The 20,770-nt window shown below is 35.6% G+C and overlaps 1 protein-coding gene across 5 annotated transcripts in view; it reads left to right on the plus strand.

Annotated features, from left to right (window-relative positions):
- PCDH9 (protocadherin 9) overlaps positions 1–20,770 on the plus strand; it is a 709,974-nt gene that overhangs the window by 342,422 nt on the left and 346,782 nt on the right. The gene's annotated exons all lie outside the window — the stretch shown is intronic.

Raw genomic sequence — 20,770 nt, forward strand, 5'->3', positions numbered from 1 at the left:
CAGAATAACAGAAAATGCTGAAATGTCAGTATTATATTTCTGTATTGAAGTTTTTAAAGAAAATTTCATGTTGTTATAGAAAGTTATATGTACATATAGCAGTGTCATGTTAAAGATAGGGGGCATGGGTACCATGGTAATTGCATTAGAGGAGCCACACATTTGTGCCACATCCTTGTTCCCAAGTTGCATTCAGTGTCTCTTTGTGTGCTTGATTTTTGCATGCCTAGACACTTTTGTAAGTAGGACAGACTTCAATGTGGGTTTACATACAAGATTTTGATGATTTTTTCCTTCACATAACATTTTCTCACTGGAAGAATGTTCACTGCGCAGTTTGAGAATATTCTTTATCCAAAAGTATAGATATTTCCTTCCTTTCTCTTTTTTAGTTTTAAGGCAAATAATGTTAATAAATTATGCTTGTATTACACATTCATGAATATCAGGAAGGACTCTGTATGTCCTAGGAATTCCAATTTGTTTCAGAGACTATGTTTCAAGAGTCATTCCCCAACCTTTGGATAAACAACTGTCTATCATAAATCACAGTGTATAATGTGTATCATTAATGATGCTCTCACAGGGCTGTCTCTCTTGAAAAAAAAAAAAGAAAATTCTCAATTGTCAGAATCACATTCAGAGTGAAGGAAGGGAGGGCAACAAAGGACAAAGAGCGAGAGTCCACACTACAACTCTATATTCTATTAATGCAGATGTTGTAATTCATCTTTCAAGTCAATTACTCTGCTGGTGGCTTATGGGGAGAGCACAGACATTAATATTTCCAATAAACCTGATTGTAGTCAGATGAAATTTCAAACAGTTTTCAAGCGGGAAAGGAAATTAGGTCAGGAGAAATAGCTGCTACAAATTAACGAGCCCACCGATAGTCTCACCATTAGCATCACTATTTCCATAAAGTATTCCGATGATGTAGAATTAAATATCAGACACTGTTTCACTGAATGAGGAGAAAATGTAGTCATTATCTCTATTTTTTTTCCATTCTTTCTTTTAATACATTGAAAAGTTTTCTGCTGGAGTGAGTATGGATTTTTAAAATCATTAAATATTGGGGTTTTGGTGTGGTTCTTTTTGTCTTCTACGCTTTGCTGTATGCTAAAGCATTTATTCTGTAGAGAACGAGTTGCAGATATGTCTCTTAGAAGCGCTACTGTATGATATCAGAGATATCTGATCACCTAATAATGGCTTTATTATAGAATGTGAGAGATGTGAGAACCATATTCTCTCTCTCCCTCTTGCTTTACTATTAAAAATCATCTATGTATCCACGAAATAGATGTGTGCGTGTGCGTGCGTGTGTATGCATATGCGTGTGCATGTGCATGTGTGTGCGTGCGTGTGTGTACACATGCGGTGACTTCAAGATGCCATAAGTGATTGTCCATACACTGAAAAGTCCTAATATTCCCTGTATCTGATGTATATATGTACACATGTATATACATATGTAGTATACTCATATGGGCAAAAAAATAGGCACTGTTACCTTTCCTTTTCTTGTCTTTCCAAGGTGATATCTTTAGAATCATTTTGTACAGAAAGGAGAAGAAAAACACTATAAACCCATGGAACTTCCTAAAGACTACATTACCCTGTAATAAAATAACAAATCAGGTGGAGAAGCTGTTTATCTTTCATGTTGCTTCTTGCTTTACTGTAACGAAACTTTAAGCATTTAGAAAATTTTGTGAAAGTCCTGTGAAAATTTAGCATGTAAATATAACATTGCAACTGAATATAGGTGGTTATCTACATGCTAGGAAGTTAAGAGAACAGTGTGATGGGAATGTGATGGGAGAGGACTCCAAAACCAGCCAGCTTCAAGCTTCAAAGTGACTCCAAAGTGACTTCAAAGTGACTGGATTGACTGGATTCGTTAACAATGCACATTGCCAGTAGTTAGCACTTAGTCACTTATCAATCATCCATAACAAGCTTATCTTAAATTAGTTGCAAGTGTACAATACCACTGAAGTGATACTGTTTTAGTTCACACTGATAGCTATAATCCATCAGAGAACAATCTGAGATGAAAAGCCAGAACAGAGTCTGCCACCTTCTTTCCTCCCCATCCTTCCCCATAAAACACCACTGATGTTTTATGCTTTTCTGCTTCCTCCCCAAAAGAAAATTGGGTGATCTCAGCTTCTCTTGACATTTATTTTGGGATGAGGTCTTGTTCTGGTTTTGCATATTCTGCAGGATTATTCTAGTTCCATCAGACACCCTGCCTGCCTGCTCTGCAGGATTATTTTGGTTTTACCAGACATCATTCTTGCCTACTCTGCATCATCAGTTCCTATCTTGCAGAGTTTAATACTTGCACATGTTTTACGCACCGTGTTTGTGCCACTATATCACAACTCCATCTGCTCCTTTGCAATTAAGGCTATTATTTATATATTAAAGCTGAGCTGCATTGCAAGATGATATTAATGTTTTTACAATGTTAAAATATGCTTATATACTGTACCTGGTTATGCTATTTTAATGTGCTTATGACTGTGTTCCAGGCAAGTAAATACTAATTTTCTTGCTTAGTAGGCAACTAATTACTGCATGCAACAGGCTTCCTTTTGGGCTACAGTAAAAGTAAATCATGGTTTGGAGTCAAGAATATTTTAACATAGGTTGAAGCTCAGTCCCATACATGCATCAGATAAATGTTAAATCTCTAGTAAAGTTCTAATTAAACTCAATTTATATTAAAAAGGAGCATCTCATTATAATTTACTCAAGTTTAAATAGGACCTAAGTGGTGTATTTAGCAGACACAGACTGAACTGCTCCTACAGGAGACTACTCAGATATTAATGTTTCAAAACTTGGGCAGGTATGAACTTTCTTCACCATGTTAGAGCATGAAGTCTAGATGGCAATCACTGAGTTTAAAAGAGGAACCTTTTTCCCTGAGCAACAATTCAAAATCATGAAAGTCTGCCTTAATCATAAAGTAGGAATTTTGACAATCACAAAGCTATTCTGAACATGTCTATGAAAACTGTGTTAACACATTTATTTTTCTGTATTTTTTTCTTAATACCTATTCATCTAAAGGAGTAAATTTCAATTTTCCACAGATAATTTACTTGAAAAATTGAGGGAGAGACTTGAAAAAATATTGTCATTGGAAGAAATGGGGAAACTGTTACTAGCAGGAAGCACCTTGTGGTATTGAACATGCTGAATCTCCTGTAGCATTTTGGAAAACCTTACAGAAATGTGTGCATAAGTTAACTGTGTGTGCTTAGGAGACAACTTTACTTAAAATCTCTTGAGGCAGCTAAGCAGCAGATCCCCTTTGGCTGTTACTGTATTTGGCTATATTAGCATGTCATATCTGCACACAGATACTCAAGCTCTTTTTTTTTTTTTCCACCCCCCCACAATTTAACATTGGACACATGCAGGCTTTCTTTCTCATTTCCCTTTCCCTTCCCTCCCTTCCTTCCTCTCTCCCTTCTTTTAATATGGCGGGTATGTAGAGTTTTATCTTTTCACTTTTTTTAATAGGATAGTGTGGATAACTTGTAAGGGGTCTCACAGAAACTCAGGTCAAAGTGAGCAGCTAACAGTGCTGTACATCCTGGTTCGGAACAGAAAATTAAATTGTTGATTTCAAATGATGCATACTGAAATTTGGAAGTCAGCTGCAAATCAGGTTAGAAAAGCTAGAAGTATTTTAGAAAAGCGTTCAAGATTTCTCTGCATGTTTTCTGTCCAAAGTGGCGCCTGTTCAGTATACAATGAATGCTTGAATTGCCAGCCATCTCTTGATTTGTGATACTCTGCTGCTCACTGTAAGAGACCATCCTTTACTTATGACAGTACTTGTTAGGGGCAGCCCAGTCCAAGCTACTCACGTTCTTAGAGGTGGTTTTTACACCCAGCTAAGTGACAGAAACCCTTGGAGGATTTTCCTGCTGTTCTTTCTCACTATTTCAGGCTACAAATAATTTAACATCTTTGAAATTCAGTTTGAAGATATGTAAAATTAAAGTTTAGAATCATAATTAATTACATGGTAACACTGAGATGTCCACATGGAAAAGTATTGGAAAATTTTGGAAAATAAGTGTGTCAATCAGGACTTGGAATCCTATGTGTTTTTTCATAATATTCCCAAGGCCAACTGGAAGGAAAGGGATACTGGCCTTCCCAATATGCAGTGTGGCATGGGGAACATGAAAGAAATATCTGCTTGACTAGCAAACTACATGAGACTTATGGCTTCATACCCAAGTAAGCTTAAAAGTATTTATAATTCTTATTCTTATAGCATATTTATATCATAGGGAAATATAAATATCCTTATATTGTAGAGGACTGTCACATATTGGAGAACTGGCTTCATTGGAGTAAAAGTAAAAAATTCCATCAACTTCAGTGGAACCAAGAATTTATGAAAGATTATCAGCCCCATGTTGTAAGTGAAATTTCAAGAAAAAATAAATTCTTGCTATCACCAGATCCTTTGTCCTTTTCTTAGACCGACATACTGGGATCGTACATGCTTTGGGCAAATCTCCATGCTCTGGAAGGTATAAAGTGAAGAATGGGAAAGACACAAGAAATAATAATAAGAGAATAAGAAACATTTAACGTGTGGCATTTTTCTAGCTTCAGTAGCATAGATCTTTACAAAAGACATATTATTATTCTCCAGAACTAAATTCAGTTTTAGGGAGAACAAAGTTGATTATTCTTACTGTGCCATGAGTCTATCCAGAAAATATATTTTGTCTTGTTACCTGAAAAGTGTTTTCATGAGTGAAAAGTAAGAGGAGGTGAGGACAATAACATTTTGAACATGGGTGTTAGGAGATGTTTTCCAGCTTCCTTTCATTGGCAATCTATTCTTTCAACCAATTTCAAGAATGTATATGATTACTTGTGTGAGATATGACTTTTTGTGGTAGGTTTTCCTAGAAAAATATGGTTGCATCAGGTAAGAAGGACAGGTGAAATTACTGGAAAATATTTCTAGTTCAGATTTAAGAGCTCACATTTGAGGAATCACACATTGTATACTCTGTTTTAGTAAAACAATTTGATATCTGCATTGAAATGCATTTTCAGATAATCTTTGTCTGGAGGCCAGTGGAGTGCTGTGAATGTTGAATGTTCTTTGACTAAAACACTGAGCACACACCACAGCCAATCCTGCTGTGTTGAAGACCAGCTGGGAAAAAGATACATACTCTGGAGTTAAAATAGTCAGAGCAGGTCCCCTACTTGATAACAGCTGAGTGCTGTAGTCAAATACAGCAATTGCAGCAGGGTTCTATTGATTTATACTGGACAAAACTGGTGCTTTTATCAAACAGTTTTGTGGCTACTCAGCAGTCTATGTCAAGCCATAGGCGAAGATTTTCAGGAAGTTCCTGGCATCCAGTGAGACAGAGAAAACTGGTTATTATACGAGGCAAATCGCTCAAATCACTTAACAGCATGCCTGCCTTGGTGAGATGGAAAGCACATTCACATTATTCGGATTATACTGCAAGCTAGCACAGCAGAAAGATTAGGACTCACAATTTTCCAGGTAGTGTTTAAAATCTTTTCCCTAGCTAAAGGATATAGCTGACAGTTCACACTCCAGAGTCAAGTTAATCTGTAACATTATCCGCCCATTTTGCACTGAGCAGTCCCCAAAGCAGTTTGTAATATGCATATGAACTGAACCATTGTTGTGATCAAATTTTAAATACCCTTGTGAAATGGGAAAAAAATGAAAGATAAAATAAAACCCTGCTGCTCTAGTACTGAAGATTGACAGCAAAAGGAAAAGTATTGCTTCATTGAGCGCATGGCTCTGGCTACAGTGGCTGCATTAAGTTGCTGGTGGGACTTCCAGTCCCTCCTCTAATGCATGGCTAATAGCTCAGCATTAACTCTGTAGAGTTGGGAGATGAAGCTTTCCTATTTCAGAATATTATGAAGTTGCAGTGGTGTGAAATTAGAGTGATAGCTATCATAAATTTGTTTTGGACAAGGATACTTGGTTAATATAGCTCATGAATGTAGTTTTGTGTGGTAGGTGTTTCACAGTAGCTCACCACTGCAGCAGCAACAGTGCAAAGCAATAGCAATATATACTACATTTTCTGAATTTGATGGCTATTAAAATTATTTCTTCTGCTGGGGAATCACACATCTGTTTGAGAGGAGAAATGGAGCACAAGGAAAGAACTGCCATTATGGCAGAAGGTAGAAAACAACACATCCTTGTTCGATCTTTTGCTGGCATGATGCCCTCTCCTAGACTGGTTGACACCATAATTAATTATATCCATTTGTTTCATAGTAGTGAAATTCACTCCTGACTTTACTGTGTACTCAGAATTGATCCCATTTGTAAAACTACATAATTCACTTTAATAACCTCAACACCATCAGTATGCCATGAGATTAGTAAAAGCTCCTATACTTCATGACTATCTTGTTAAAGAGCTCTCTGTTAGTGTAGTCTCCACAATATGGGGTGAATTAAAAAAAAAAAAAAAGGAATTTGTTTTATTGCTGCTAATATTTTAGTTCCTTCTCTGACATCTTAGCAATTTACTTTATCTTATCATTGCCTCTACTATGGCTTATTCTTGCAAAAAGAATGAAGAAAATTATTTTTCTGTCTTTACCTCACATGGGCTTGGCAAAACACAAGTATTTAATCCAGGTTTCCTCACAGAGCAAAGAGAAATCTGAGACATATTTCCCCCCACCTTTCATAAACGATATTTAAAATATTATCTTGAAAAATTAAGTCTCTGTTATTTGTCAGACTGTGTTTTAGGAGCATGTTGAAACAATCTTGCAATTCAAGCAAAGAGAACTGATATCTGATATGACTTTTGTAGAACCAATACTGGTTATTCAGTATTGAGATGATTTTATAGCAATTTCTTTTCTCCCAAGGCTGCATTGGAAGTACAAAGACATTTAGCTTTTGGTCCTGCCACCTACTTTTATAAACATCACATAAACAATTAAAAAAAGCTCATCATTGGGGGAAAAAGGATGCAAGCACTGATGTAGCTTCCACCTACTATTACACAATCTTAGGCTTGGTGATATAAAATGTATGATGAAGTCAACAAAGATATTCAGTATCAGTTTGCTTTTAACTGATAAATTAGAATGATGTATGATGTAACTAATATGAATTGTGTTTGACTCCAAACCAAATTCAAATGCAGTTTATAGAGGTAAAATTCTAGGATACTATTGAGTTTTCATAATAATTAGAAATTAATATAAAAAATAGTGTTACCTAGTTGTGCAAAATCAGCAACAAAATCATGTGTCTTAACTGATTTACTCTATAGTGAAAGTATTTTTTATGTTAATATTCATGTATTTTATCTTGAAATAAATGTAATTATAAATTCTGACACAAGTAGTCTTTGCATAGCAACTGGTCACAAAGAGTAATTAATTAATATTCAATGAAGTGTTCATTTGTGTGGAGCCTAGAGCAATTGTAAAACTTCGTTTTGCCTTTAGATGGAAATTTGTTGCAGTGCAAATATAACTATGTATAATTGTATTAATCAGTCTTAAAGAGTATTTGAGGTTGAAACATATATTGTTCTTTTATTTTTGACCTACACTGGTGCAATATGAAATCCTTATCATGATAAAGAATGGGTTTTCTAATGTTCTTAACATCCTGCTCTACAAATACAGTTAGAAGCAACTGGCTTATTTTATGAAGACTGTTATCTTTGTTATTTATTACTCAAGTTATGATTTCAGAAGGGTTTTCCCTTCTATTTTCTGTTAGAAATTTGAGAAAAGAGGGAGGGCAAAGGATGTAAAGTTACGTTTGAGAGACAGATTTTACTTTTGAGAGAGACATTTTCAGAGCAACATTTGCTCACTCTGATTTTATGAGGTCTTTATTGGAGTGTGAATATAAAACCTATTTAGTTTGGTTTTAAACAGATAGGGTAATTCTTTTGTATGCACCTATACAGCTGAAAATGAATGGAGTTGCACATCGGCAGCTGGGAACATCTACTTGTATTAGGCTTGAATTAACGCACTTTGTAAGTGGAAGTAGGCAAGTGAAGCTCTGAGCCTTGTGATAATATGTATTTCTTGACTTTTCATGAGTAGGAGTTCAGTGGGAAATATACAATGTGAAGTACAACAGTAAGCGAATATAAATCTAACATGATACCCAAAAGGGTTCTTCTTTTAACAAGCTACTAATGACCTGTATTATATGATTATAAAATATGCAAAAATAATGCTGAACATGCTGCAAATTGAAGTTGCATAGAACTTTGCCACTGCAGCTAGTATTGACCTTTCTCTCACACCTTCTTGTGCTTTATAGTTTCTGGATTGTCAGGAGAAAACACAAAATTAAGAGAGAGCAAAAGGTACATACACTACAGAAATGCCCGTATCACCAAAACCAATTTGGGAGATCAGCAAGTAGGGATACCTGCAGTTCTCAGCAGTTCTTTCTGGAAGATTACTACCTGCTGAGAAGAAGAAAAGCTTGTATCACTGTAGGAGGACATCATGGAAGTAGGTCAAATGCCCACAGGTGACTGACCAATATGGATATGTTAATACATGAATCTTGCTCATACATTTTCTTTCTGTTAGTTAGGGGTTTGAGTTTTTTTTTTAAAGTGTCTTAATAGTGGGCTCCTTACAACTTGCCAGCCATCTGTCATTTAGCAGAACTCTTTTGATAGCAGACTACTTGCAGTATGTTGATCCCTGCGTGTTATTCAGTCCAAATGTACTATTACCTGACCTTTAGTAGTAGAACCTGCACACAGTATTTTCACATGAAAGGATAACCTAAAGAAGTCTTGTTTGAAAATGATATCTCATGTTAGAGTGGTTAAGTGGATTGCCAGACTTGGCAAACTGGGATTATTGGTTTTGAAACTGTAAAGAAATGTAATGATAGGTTCAAAGTTTATTTTTATTATTAAAAGATATCTTGCAAAGGTACTTTAATTCATTGAACTGTCACAAAATGTAGTTCCTTAATAACTTACATAAATTTCAGCACTCCAGTTACGATTAACAGGAGTACCTCATTTAGAGAGAACTGATCAAAAGAATGTAGGATTTTTTGATAGAATGAACAATGGAAGCAGTGATGGAGTTTATGTACACTCAGGTGTTTAACAGCCATGAGCTTTTGGTTTCATGGGGAAAAACAAAACAGCAAAATAATTACTGCATAAATACAGATAAAAATCATGTTTTCAGAGCCAAAGTATACAGATTACATTAAGCTTTCACTGTTATCTGGCTTCAAGCTTTTTCATTCTGTATTCAAGATGGTAGAAATGCAGATCTGAGCCATTATCTTGAACATTCTAAAGTTTATAGTGTTTTTTAAATCTAAAATCTTATGTTGATTTAACACATAGGAAAACTTTGATCTTGTCTGATCATATCTCAGCACCAGCTGTTTAGGGGATCTCTTGTATAGATATAACACTCAAATCTCTTTTTCTATCAGTAAATGAGATTCCATTTAACATCAGTTAGGCTATGCCCATTTATTTTGTTAGACTATTTGCCCCAGAGGATTTATCAGAGGAACCTCAGTTTTGCATTTCCTTTATCACTCAAGCTAGAGAATCCTCTTTTCTGCCAATTTGAATTGGATTTCACCTGCAGAAGACAGAACTGCTTTATACAGCTAACCTTTCAAATCTGTTCTGATGTGTGCAGTTAAAAATAAGTAGTTCTCAAAATAATATTCCTTAATTGAAACCTGTCCCATTGTATATAACTCCTCCCACACCCCTGAAAACAAACAAACTAACCAAAAAAAAAGATTAAGATAAAACCAGAGGAACTCTGTGAAGCGGCACTCCAGAAGTTGTATCATATTGACACTGTGTCGTCTGTGTATCATGAAGATGTTCTCCTTAAACTTTTCCAGTGCCATTTGCTTACCTGTAAATTAATTGCATAATATTTTCAAACAAGTCTATGCCCTTGTCCTCTTTTCCTTTTCACAGCCAAAGAGTGTGGCTGGTGAACAGTAGGTTTCCCCAGTTTACTTTCCAAATGGGAGACAAGTTTGACTCGGCAGTGCTGCCAACAGCTAAAGCAGGCTAGGGGCACAGCTTAACTGACTGTCACTAATTGAAGGGAGAAGACTAATGGCTACATGTAATATTTCCACAGTAATGAGAGCACTGCGCTGACACTGCTGTGTTACTCTGTGAGAAACTGAAATGTTTTACAGGGATGGCAAGGCAGTACCACTCTCAACCCCCTCCACCCACACAGCCTAAATGTCATAATGTAGTGAACAAGCTGACTTGGCTGAGGAATTTCAGGCTGCTTTTTTTCCAATTCAAAATTGGAAGAAAATTGGACCTAGTGGAAAAACACTGGCCAGCTACAACTCAATGCCAGGACCACTGCTTAACCGACATCTAATGACAATCAAAAAAATGTCCCCATGCAGACCACAGTAATTACAGCGTCCTAGTGATGCCACGTTAATATGATTGCTTAAATTACTTTTGAAGGTGTGCTACATTAGTGACAGAGACATGTCTTCACCAATAACTAACTATTTTGCAACAAATTTAGTGTGAAGAGGAAGAGAGGAAGAACTTGCCCCAATGAGTTCAGTGTACAAGGGGAAGGCTGGACAGCATCCACCATCTCCCATCAGAGAAATTAACAGGTTTCATTCAGAAAGCTGAAACAAATCACTGCAAGATAGCATGCAGAGAGAGCAGAATTATCTCTTTAGACTGTCCAAAAGGTGCTGTTCAATAGATCCAGCCTACACTCAGATTTAGTATAAAATATTTTTTCTCAAATTGTACAGTATACTCTGGCTTAGAAATTCATTTTGTCAACATGAGCATGTTTACCATTGCTTTCAGACTCTTAACAAACTGGCTTGGCAGACAGGTAGCTCAGCTATGCAGAAATGTGGGACAGCAGCTGCATCTGTCTGCCTGCTTTATAAAAGGAAAGGAGGAGACTTCATCTGAAACTTTATAGCCACTCAGGGCAGTCTCACTGATCATTGTCCACCCTTACACATGTCCTATTCTAAGGAAAGTAATGAAGAGGATAATAAGCTGTGAATGGTATATTATGATGCATGAGATAGAAAAAAAGAGAAGGTTATGTTATTCCAGGTAATTTGGATAGGGTTATACATTTAGATATCTATAAGTAAGATATTCAACTAGCAGAAAATTTATCTTTGTAATCTCTTCTCATTGTGTTCCTTTACACCTGAGAATATTAAGCTTTTAACAACCAAAACATTATCATTAGAAAGCCCTTGCTGGGATTTTAACAGAAATGTATTTGTAATGTTCATTTGGCCCTCCCTGGTTATAGAACTGATAAAGTGCTACTTCCAGGCCAAGGACAAGTTGTAGGTACCATGAATGCTTCTTAATTAATACCTTAAAATCAGAAAAACTATAAAATGGTGTTTATGTGCCAAAGAATTGTCACGGTCATATTGTTTCTGGAAGAATATAGATATCAGATCACACAGGGGTACTTGCTTGATATTCTCTCTTTCATTTGGTCCTACTGCAAGACTTGAACCTGTCCCATATTTTAGGACTATATAGGTCCTTAACTGAGGCAAACATCAGAGCATGCTTTAAATGCTATTCTAAAGGGAAACATTTTTCTTTCTGCTACTCCAATGTAAAGGCCATGTAAAGGCTTATACATTTTCTCACAGCAATATTGACATGTCACCACTACATTAAAATCTATATCTCTTCTGACTTTTGTCCTGTATGTTTGTAAAAAATTCTTAGCTTCACTGGTACATAAAAGGCATGTAATGGAGTCTGTGGTACTATTTATTTATATATTTATTTCTTTTAATGAGAAGTAAGGATTAATAAATTGTACTTTTGGGAAAAAAAAAAAAAGCCCCAAACCTTTAAAGTAAACCCCTTTTTGTTCACTAATAGATAAATTAACCTCGGATTTTCATACGATATGTATTTATTACATCCATTTGCCAAATTATCTGATTAACAACTTTATCAATGAAATGTGATTTAGGATTAATGATGATGTTACTCCTTGAGTTAGCTCTTGAGATTACAAATAAACTGCCTGTGGTGTAGGTTTGAACATGGTACGCAGGCTGGTGTTTATACACATGCAGTTTTCTCTCGGTGTACGACATGCAGACGTTTGTTTGACAATTATTTGCTGTAACACTTTAAAGAAGTGGTAGGAAGCTACTGAGAAAAAATTTTGCATGAGGGATAGTTACTGAATTCATGTAGGATGAGGTATTCACAGAGTTAAGGTTAAAGGACACATAGGATGAGCTCTAAGTGGTGGGATACCCCTAGCTGTTCTTCAGTGTAGATCTCAACCTTAATCTATAAAGATTGTTAGAGCCTCTGGAGGGGCTGGGTGATAGTGGTGACTGTTATCCTAAAAAACAGATGGTAAAGTGAGTGACACCTATAAATGTGCAGGCTGTGTTACTTCACTGACAAGATGCTAAGCCCTTCTGGCACTAAAGTAAAAAGACAGGTGTTTTTGACACAAAAAAGTAGTATTGAAACTATGCCTTAAGCCATGTGGAGAGTCGGAGCCAATTTTTCAAGTAAAAGTAACTAAAAATCTAAATTGGGGTATACATGTAAAAGCACGGCAGCTTCAGACCTTTCCCATCGATAAATTTTTGACGAGTTCTAGTGCCTGTCTCATGCCTGTAGAATTAGCCAATCACCTTTCAAAAAAACCTAATTTTCAAGGCTTGAATAGCTGGTAGCTTTGCTCTGGAAATCTTGTGCAGCTCATTTCTAAGTGAATGAAATGGCAAGCAGTATTTTTGGGCTTCTGTGATAACACCCTTCAAGTCTGGTAGTAGAATTCTTCGATTACCTTTATGTCTGCCTTAAATATATTATGAAGCTAGTCAAGTGTCCACATATCACATATTATAATTGTAATATTAACAATGTCAGGTTTAGAGATTCATGTGGCTAACAGGGAAACCACAATGGTGTAAAATCCAATGTAACGCATATACTTACTTTAAAATCCATTGTCACTTCAACGGATTACTTTGTTTAAAAAGGTATTGAACTTAACAGCATTTAATCTGCTTTCTTGAATGTAGTAGTATTTTTCAATAACCAATGAAATAAAGCTTCAATAATCAAGCAATACCAGATGGTAAAATCTCCAGTGCAATTCTTTCTCAGATAAATTAGGTTTCTTTCTTTTTTTCTGCTTTCAAATTTAGAACTCCTATTTATGTTTATGGATGAAAGGAAGCTGTTAAGCAATAAAAACTGCCTCAGGTATTCACCAAAATAAAATCCAGTGGAACCCACTTTAAAAAAAGAGGAAAAAAAAAAAAGCATAAAAATAAAGGGAAATGTGACTTCTGTTTGTTGCCATGAAGTGAAATTAATTATCTCCACTAGTTAAAATCTTTCTTTGCATTTGTATGACAAAGCTTTTATATATCCAGTAGTCTGCTTCTCATTTTCAACAAGTACAATGTCCATTAGAGTATACTAATATAATCAGTGACAGAATATCCTGTTCTACTTCTCTCTTGTCTGTTTCTTTCATTTAGTCAGCATAGTTGTCTTCTTGGAAGATAGTCTCCTTGCAGATTTAGATTTGTTTCAGCTGGATAATTTATTATCACAGTTCAGGTGGAAACCATGTCGTCCAGCCACTATATGTTACTGATAGCAGGAACACTTTAGCAATGTATTGTATTATGTTAAGACAATTAAACAAATTTGTGATTAGAGGGTATAACTATTTCAGTGGCAGGTGCAGAGCAATGCATGCAGTGGAGGATATGCTGTTGAACATTTGCACGTTAAAATAAATCATAAGAAAGTTGGGGGTTTTTTTAAATTGTTTCTCATTCTCATCCAATGTCAATATGACAGAAAAGTAACATTTAACACAAAAACCATTTATGGGTCCAAAAGACGACATCACAAGAGAAAGTATGGCTCCATTGTCTTCTGTTGTGATTACTAACCTAGGAGGGGGAAATCCATTCAAGACTTTTTTTAAACTTTTTTTTTTTTTAACCTTTTTTTTTTTTTTTTTTCCCTTTTTCTATTTGAACTGCATTGGATAAAATCCTTGGGAGCAGGGACTAGAGCCAGGGACTTCCCTCTCCTCAGTCTGTGCTTGTACTGTTAGGTTGCCTCATTTGCTTTGCTTTCAAAACTAAAAATTCTGCATTCTTGATTTTACAAGAGATTTCTATAGGAAGAGTAGAGAATACTTATATTCTAGGCTGGTGATCAGGACATCCTCCAGAGCTTCAGTATAGACTGGAAGGACTAGGTTTCTTGTTTCTTGAGTAACTGTCTTAACCACATAATTACTGTACTAAAGCTAGCCATTTTTTCAATGATCACCTCATTTTTTTCAATAGCCATGTTTAAAAAAAAAAAAAAGATTTGCTAGACTGTAATTTACTGCATCTCATTTACTGAAATTCAAGTGAATATGTATTGCAAGAAACAGTTTTATTTTCACAGCCACAAGTTTAGATATGGTGAAACTTCTCTGCTTTCAATGCCATTGCTAATACTAATAAGTCTCTTCCCTGATAGATTTTTACAACTTTTCTTTACTATCTATGCACTTCTGTTACCCACAGTAAAGTTTCTGTTGTGCATTTGAAGTACCATATATTACCCAAGCTCATCATAGATTATATCTTTTAGTTTGGACCTGTTTGTTTTGTTTGCTTCCTCAAGGAGTGCATAATATTTTGATATGTTTGACAGATCACTGTCCTCCTTCTAACCCTCAGATAGTTTATTTATTTCCTAATAGTTCCCCAGCTAATGTGTCCAAAATGTAATATTTTCTGTGTAAATGTAATTTTCATTTCATGTCTTATAATTTTTGCTAACAACAACATGGAACAAGAGACTTGTTTCTCAGCCATCATCTCTTGTAAGACTGAGATGTGCATATGGATGTCTTTTGGATTAATGTCAAGTTTGAAGTATTCTGTGATGCTAGTTCTTTTCAGTAGTTCCAGACTTTCATCCATATTATCATTCATGGTATTCCAAGACTATCTGGAGGGAAATACAGCTTTTCAAAATGTGAGTTTTTAATTTGACCTGAAAGAACACTGGAATGCTACTTCATCTGTTTTCTGTATTTCACCCTGTTTGGCTTGGTAGAGACCCAGTTCTCAGTGAATGTACTTGATAGTATCTCAAGACTGTGAGTGAAATCAAGTCCTTCACTGTGTGAAAAGTCATATTGTCTATAGGACTACAAGTTTCTAAGACTTCAGCCAAGTGTGTAATCTTTAAAGTATAAAATTCTCTGTGACTTGTATCCTTCATGGTTCTGGCAGAGATATGCATAAGTAGCAGTCATAAAATCATAAAATCATAAAATATTTTAGGTTGGAAGGGATCTCTGGAGGCCCAAAGCCCAGCTCAAAACAAAGAGCCCCAAACTGGGCACATTATTCCAGATACTGCCTCACAAGTGCTGAAAAGAGGGAAAGAATCCCTACCCTCTTCAACCTGATTACATTTTTGTAATACAGCCCAGTAAGCTGTTGGTCTTCCATGTTGCAAGGCCACTCTGCGGAGCTTTATTCAACATGTTTTCCATGAGTTCCTCTCAGTCCTCTTTTTGCCAAGCCTCTGTCTTTCCAATTGGCTGCCAGCCTGCATTGTTGCATGGGGTTATTTCCTCCTGGGGCAGAACTCCATGTTCACCATTGCTGCACTTCTTGAGGCACCTGTTGCCCACTTATCCATCCTGCCAAGCTCCCTCTGAATAGGAGCCCGGCCTTCCAGCATGCAGAGCACTTGCCTCGAGCTTGGTGTCATCTGTGCACTTGCAGAGGATGTCTTCTGCCTCATGATCCAGCTTATTAGCCAAGACATCAGATGCAAAGGCCCCATTATCTACCCCTATTAACCAGCTGCCATTGGACTGTACACCTCTGATCACAGCCCTTTGAACCTGGCAGTCCAAGCAATTTTTCCAGGCACCTGGTAGTCCACCCATCCAAACCCTCTTTTCATCAAGTTGTTAGTATGGACAAAAAAAAGCATTGCTAACATCAAGGTACCCCTTTTTCATCAAGGCAGCCATCTCATCACAGAAGCCAGTCAGGCTGGTCAAGCACACTCTGCCATTGGTAAACGCATGTAGGCTGTTTCCAGTCTTCTCTTCCTACTGTACATGCCTGGATGTGGCTTCCAGGAGGATTTGTTGAGTAGTGAGGCTAGGCTGACTGGCCTGTAGTTCCCCCAATGATCCTTCTCCTTCTCCTTGAAAATGGGCAGAAGGTATTTCTTTTTTTAGTCATCAATTACTCCATCATGAATGGACTGCATAACTTACAGAGAATAAAGAATTAATCTTACTTTTTTCTTGACAAGATATGTATGTTAAACCTGAAAACATAGTTGTCTCCTATGCTCTTAAATTTACATGGGATTTTTTTGACTAATATTAAAAAGAAAAAAAAAAAAAGAAGGTTATTCATATGTAATCCTCTGTCTAGAAAAAAAAAGCACGCACTTTTGGTCTAAATTCAGCCTCAAATTATCTTTACGTGGAACTGAAGAACAGAGGCTTGGATTCATCTCACATACAGTCATTTAAGCTTCCTCTGTAGTTATGGCAGTGATGCAAGTGGATCTGAGGATAAATTCTAACAGGTTAGGTGGTGGTTTACTTCTGGAACTGTGTGTTTTTCCTTCAAAGTTTAGCTGAGAAGATTATCTAGCCTAGTTTACACTAGGTTACTTAAGTTGTGACATCTAAAATGAGATGAAATAAAGACTGTGTTTGAAGTCTGTTTCATTTAACTGGCTTCTGTCTTATATTCTAAAGACATTGAACTACATTTTCTAATGTTTCTGTTGGAAGCAGCAATGCTTCATTAAGGGTGGGAAGTTTATAGAAATTATTATTGATATTAACTTTTTAAAATTAATTCCCAGCTCTTATGGCAATAGGCAGTCTATAGAGTAATTGATTGTGCTGTGAGATAAATGTAAATTTGGGGATGTCTGAGTTGGGCAAAATGTGTTACTCAAAATGAAGTTTGCAAAGGTCACCAAGTCTAACACTGATAATATTTTTTGTATGGGGAAATATTTCATGAAATTTTAAGCAATCCCCAGTGAAGTGGATCTTGGTTTTCTTTCTTATTTGAGAGATGGCACATTAGCATTACACTCCACTCTCTATCACTATTCCTTACCAAGTAATTTTCTTTTAAACAAAGAAGTAGATATGGATGAAATATAACATAACTTCCTGGATTGCTGATATTTCCATTGACAGTCTTCCATCCTAGTATTTGCTGATTTGCATGGTGTATAATCAAACATCTGATTCTCTATGTGGATAAAATATATTCTCTTTAAATACTGTATTTTGAATCTGTTGGTGATAAGACTATTAATCAACCATTTGTACTGCTTAATGAGGAAGTTACGCATTTTTAGAAATTTATTTAATAATTTCATAATCTTTACACACTAAAAAATTTTCACAAAAACGTTTATGCTTAGATCAACTTCAGAAACTAAAATCTATAATTGCATTTCATTAGATTATTCTGTAGAGTAGTATGAAGCCATTACATATATTGACTAAAATGTTAACTTCAGCTTATTTAAACAATGGAATGACACGTGTGTGTCAGTATTACCTTTTAAGGAATGTAGATCCTGCCATGTGCACAGACATTATGTAGGCTTTATCTAGTTCAGTATTTCACCACATAAATTTACTAACATTTCAGTGATATTATTTCATATATTTTTTTGTTTATAAAGATGGGAGGGATCATGTGAAAGTCTAACATGCATTTTTTTATTATAAAGGCTACAGGGTTTCCTCTTATTGGTTGTTCCTTTAATTTTAATCTCTCTTGTAGAAGAAAATAGTTTTGCTTTAAAAATATTCAATGGCAGTGAATCTCCCAGAAATTTTAATATTTTTTATAATTAAACTTACTGTTAAATTAATGCAAATGGCTTTTATTCTGAGTATGTTGAATTTTAGTTTTTAGTTATTTAATCTTGCTGTACTTATGTCTGCCAGATTAAAGCATCTCCTGTCAACAAATTCTTAATACAATTAAAGGTTATTATTTGGTTTCTTGAGATTCTCACAGGTGCAGTTCTTGATCCTGTCTTCTATAGTTCTCTGAACTCACTCACTGTATTAGTTTTCTTCCTGATGTAAAGACAAATACCATATTCTAGTAATGGTTTCCCCTGCATGAAATAAGGAAAACCCCAATGCATTGGTCATATTTTAATATGAAAATCCACAATAACTATATGAGTCTTTTGAATATAATATATGTAAGAACCATGTCAGTTGTCTTGTTTGCTGTCTTGTATTTGGAGCTCATGTTTAGTTGATTATCCATAAGAGCCCTCAAATCCTCTTGGATGTATTTACTTCCCCAGCTGTGTAAACATGGTCTGCAAGGTTTTCTGTTTGTTCATTGCCCCCCACCACTTCCATCCCACATCTATGTTTTTTACATGTAGTCATATTAAAATACATAGTTTGCTTGGTCCCAGATTCCAATGTGATCCAAAATGCCTCCTAATCAGTCACTAGTGTTATTTATTCACTTCCCCCTAATCCTTATGTCATATACAACTTTCATCCCTAATTTCTTTGTTTCATCCATTCATGAAAATCTTAAACCACAGTGCCAAGATCTGGGACCTGAAGGTCCAATGCCAGTAGAAATAATCCTGCTTGATATTGATTCTATGTTTGCCTTTACATTTTTACACTTCTTAATTAGCCACTTTTTATTTATTCATTAATTTGTAAAGACTTGATTTTAGTGTCTAGTTTCACTAGTAAAATGTTGTGGAGAGACAATTTTTTTTTTTTTTTAAATAAAAACTGATGTCAATAACTACTATTATTTTTGTCATACAGAAATTAATCTTGTCAAGAAGAATTGTATTAGTTTGGCTGAATTTGTTTGTCATGAACCTGTGTTATCTTATTTCCTTCCTACTCATATCTGCGTTATTTTTTGTATATAAATGCCTACAGATATGTATTACTTTGCTTAGAATCAGAATGAGGTTGACTTCTACACCCTTTTATATCTTCTGCTTTTTTCTATGAAGAAACCCAAACTATTTATGGAATATTTTTTGCCTTTGTGTCATCTTTAACTATTCCACCATGTCAGTCACTCCATGATTCTTTTGAATTTAATGTCCACTTCTTAAAGATGTTTTCCCTTCTGTTCTAAGGTACATTTTAAAATGAGTACTACTGTCTTTCTTGATCACTGTATCTTTTGGGACCTAGTAACACCTTTTTTCCCTTATCTGAATCTGATCTATTTAAAGGTATCTACTGTCTGTATGGTGTCACGTATGAACGTTTATGTATTATGCTTATTGCACTGAGTCTTTTGCGTGGAATACAAACTAGAGCTTTGGACAATAAACATCTCTTATTCATAGTACTGAAAGATTGGAGATCTTCACAAGAGTGTATTACGAATAAAACATTCAGCACAAAGCTCTGCATAAAATTACAGTGCACCTTCCAGTGCATTAGCACAGTCTATCCCTGATTCACCCATACACAACTGTCCCCAACTCGGTATATATGAAGGGATTGCAGAGGTACTTGTGATGCCTTATTTCTTTCTTGAATGACCCCAAACTTTACACATTAAAGATGGAGAAAAAAATAGTGATCTTAGCATAAAGATATCATTGTCTCTGCAGCCCTCCTCTCTTGCAAACAAGAGCACAGGAATCTGTAATGAATACAGTTATTCCTGACCTCTTTTATTACTGTGTTATTTCCAAAACACAGTTTAGAACATTTGGCGTCATGATAGTAAATTGGCAAAGTATTCCACGAGGTGATGAATGCTGTAACCTGTTCAGTCAAGTATGATAATTCAGTTAACTTTTTTTAGGCATAAAATCTGTGAGTTTGTAATAAAACTCCTCAAAAGCATAATACCATTAAACGTGTATAAAGCTGTACACTTTTCTTCACTGATATCTGCAGGATTTTTTTAAACTGTTGCTCAGTATGCCACCAAGCACAAACTGCTGCTCTGTTTGTTGTGCCTTTGGATGGTCAAAACTATTATGTCATGCTTTTGGCTGGTTTCAGTGAGTATTGTACCAACTATAACAGTTGAGTTAGATATTTGTATTCTTAAGGGATAGAAAACAGTTATCATAACTAATCTGATATGTGTTCCCCTCTGCAAACTGTTTTCCATACACCAAGGACAAAATCTAAGAACTAATAAGCCCTTAAGAGATAGAGTCCCTACTAATTATAATTTCCAGTGCTGCTTTTTTATTCGTTTGTAATCTCAGTAACCATCTTAACACCTTGTCAGGCATTCAGGAACTTCCATCTGTGCAGCCTAGTGCATTTGTGAAATAAACCCATCTGTACAGCTGATTAAAAGTTGGATGTAGTCCATGTTTTGTCTTTATCCTGAAAGAAACAGTATTGCTGCAGCAGTTGTTGATGTAGGGCCTGAATACAGAGTGAAATGCACAAGGCTAATGGAGCAAAATAGCTTTTAGTGTTTTCATTTGTATTTAATAATTGTTTAAAATAAAATCAGAACAAATTAAGTGTGACAAGCAAGACCAATTAGAAAGGTTGCAGAGTTCAAATCTGCAGTTAGATGCAGGAAGCAACTCTAGAATTCCTGTCATTTCAAGTATGTGTT

This window comes from Strix aluco, chromosome 2 (assembly GCF_031877795.1).
Source record: "Strix aluco isolate bStrAlu1 chromosome 2, bStrAlu1.hap1, whole genome shotgun sequence".
NCBI classification, from domain to species: Eukaryota; Metazoa; Chordata; class Aves; order Strigiformes; family Strigidae; genus Strix; species Strix aluco.